At 25.8% G+C, this 2,612-nt stretch overlaps 1 long non-coding RNA gene across 1 annotated transcript; it reads right to left on the bottom strand.

Annotated features, from left to right (window-relative positions):
* Positions 1–1,705: 1,705 nt before the first annotated feature.
* LOC124814099 (uncharacterized) lies at positions 1,706–2,159 on the bottom strand. Its single transcript, XR_010641628.1, has 2 exons — positions 1,999–2,159; positions 1,706–1,861 (listed from the first exon to the last, which is right to left on the bottom strand). It is a non-coding gene; the product is annotated as an uncharacterized LOC124814099 (long non-coding RNA).
* Between the last annotated feature and the right edge of the window lie 453 nt (positions 2,160–2,612).

Genomic DNA, 2,612 nt, shown 5'->3' with positions numbered 1-2,612 from the left:
TCTTTTTTGCATAGTGAAGTATGCCACAAGGTATTGTTATATATATATATATATATATATATATATATATATATATATATATATATATATATATATATATATATATATATATATATATATATATATATATATATATATAGATATATATATATATATATATATATATATATATATATATATATATATATATATATATATATATGTATATATATATATATATATATATATATATATATATATATATATATATATATATATATATACATTTAGAAAGTTACTAAATTTAAAGAAAAGTTTTTAAGTTCTTAAATATTGGTTTACTAGCTTTAAATATTTTTGATTCTTACAAAATTGTTATCCTTTAACTAAAAGTTACTTTTTTCTGTTTTAAATACTTGTTAAGATTAAAAAGCCTACTTGCTAATCATCATTAGCGATATTGTAAAGCAGTTCCGCTTCCGCTTCACAAAGTATTTTTAGCTGATTTCTATCTTTCTAATTGATTTTTATCTAGTTAATTTAATTTTTACAGTAACACAATGATTTAATTATTTGATTGTTCATCTTACTAAGAAGAATTATTTTAAATATGTTTTAAATAAGTGAATTTTCACGCGAAACCTAAAATTGTTATTACAAAAAATTAACTTTTTTATAAATTAATTTACCTTAAATTAAACTAAAGCTAGCGCTAGTTTTATCAGAATTTTGTTAGGCTTCTTGGGGCCGGGGGCTATTTTTATATTACACGGCTGTTTCAAACCAAGCTTAACGGCTTCTTGTTATTTTTTGAAAATATTGACTTATGGGGTGTTACTAAAACTTCTTTAACTTTTAGAATAATAAAGATAATTTTGTTTTGTAAAAATAATAAAAACACCTATAAAATGTTTCATCCTACGACATTTAATGCATTAGTAAAAAAACTTCTTTAAGTTTAAAAAAAACGCGACAAATGATGAAGTAGGCTGAATTCAAGTAATTTGATGTTACTTTTTATTAAAAAAAAATCAGAAAAATTTATTTCTGATAGTTATTCTCAAATATACCCATTGTTTGACAACTATAAAAACAAAAAAACTTTACTTAATTGTTTAAGGATAGCTAAAACAGACTTTATAGAGGTCTGAAAGCAAACCGCACTTTTCGCAAAGTTATGAAAAATGTAGTTAAAAGGGGGATTAGCTGTTAAAAGAGTAAATTTTTAAACCTAGGAGTTTTTGTTTTAGAAACTTATTTTCCTAAGCCAATTAATTCATTGCATTGCAAAATAAAGCCAGATTTCGATTTTGGAATATTTAGTCAAAACATTTAAAGCTTAAGCATTTATTTTTTCTGTGCATACAGTTTTAATAATATGGTGTTAAGTTGTTAATAAATAAACACTCACCAAGTCTAATAAAATAATTCATGACCAAATTTGAGTTTAAGTTTTTGAATTAACCTCGCTTTTGGTAGTAGAATTATTTTATAGCACTTAAATCTATAGTCTTTTTTTTCACTAAATAAAGTGTTTGAATATACAAATAGCTAATTGAAATCTTTTGAAAATTTGTTTTTATTCCCATTAAAAATTGTTTTATAATCAGTTGGTTTACTGATAGGTTCTTTAAGTAGTAAACTATCTTTGTACATCCAATTGATATCAGATTCATTCTCATGCTAAACCAGAAAAACAATTGCTCCACGCAAAATTTTGATAACGTTTACAAATTCTTAATTTATTGAACTAAATTTTTACACCAACTTGATATGAGATTTATATTCCATTCTTTAACCAGCGAGGAGGTATGTAGAGCAGAGGCACTGCAAAGGTAGAACTAACTTCTGGTGATAAACATCGAATGGATATGTAATATATCTATAAAAAAATGTTACATATAATGAAGGACAATACACTTTTTAAAATTAAGTACAAAAACATACAAGATCATACCCAACCAATACACCAATTGCTCTGATCACAAGTTAATATAAAAAAGCTAGATTTTTACATACATTTGATGCAAGACTAGTATTCCATTCTTTAACCTGAGCGAAGGTATTGCATAGGTGTAAATAACTTCTGAAGATAGGAACAGAATGGGCACCTACCTAATATATAAAATCAATATATTAAAAAATAATATTTTAAACTAACATTACACAAATATTAGAACAGAATATCACACAAGTGATATTCTGTTCTAATATTTATACATAAAGTCACACAAGTTCTCATTGTAAGCACTTTCCAGAGATTGTATTATCCTTCTTAAGATGTTACAATTAGCAGGTGTGTGAAGCATGGTTTCTTAGAGAATTCAACTTAACTAGGTCTGTAGAACTAGGAAAGCTAGCAGCTGAACCTGGTGTCCCAGAACATCATCGATGCAATGAAAATCTTCACCTAAGAACAACCTGACTATTTTGCCTTTTAGCCTAAAATCTGACGACTGAATTCTTTTAATATTGTTGGCAAAATGCCCGAGAACTAAGGCTATATTCTCACGACAGTCTGAACCCTGATACATACAAAACAAGTGAACATCGTATACAGACCCTGATGATTTAGAATTGACAACTTCAAAATGGAATTTCATATACTTCCCACCCTTATCACCAGCAAAAAG

This window comes from Hydra vulgaris, chromosome 11, assembly GCF_038396675.1.
Source record: "Hydra vulgaris chromosome 11, alternate assembly HydraT2T_AEP".
Classification (NCBI taxonomy): domain Eukaryota; kingdom Metazoa; phylum Cnidaria; class Hydrozoa; order Anthoathecata; family Hydridae; genus Hydra; species Hydra vulgaris.
This window is presented reverse-complemented; position numbering and strand designations above follow the sequence as displayed.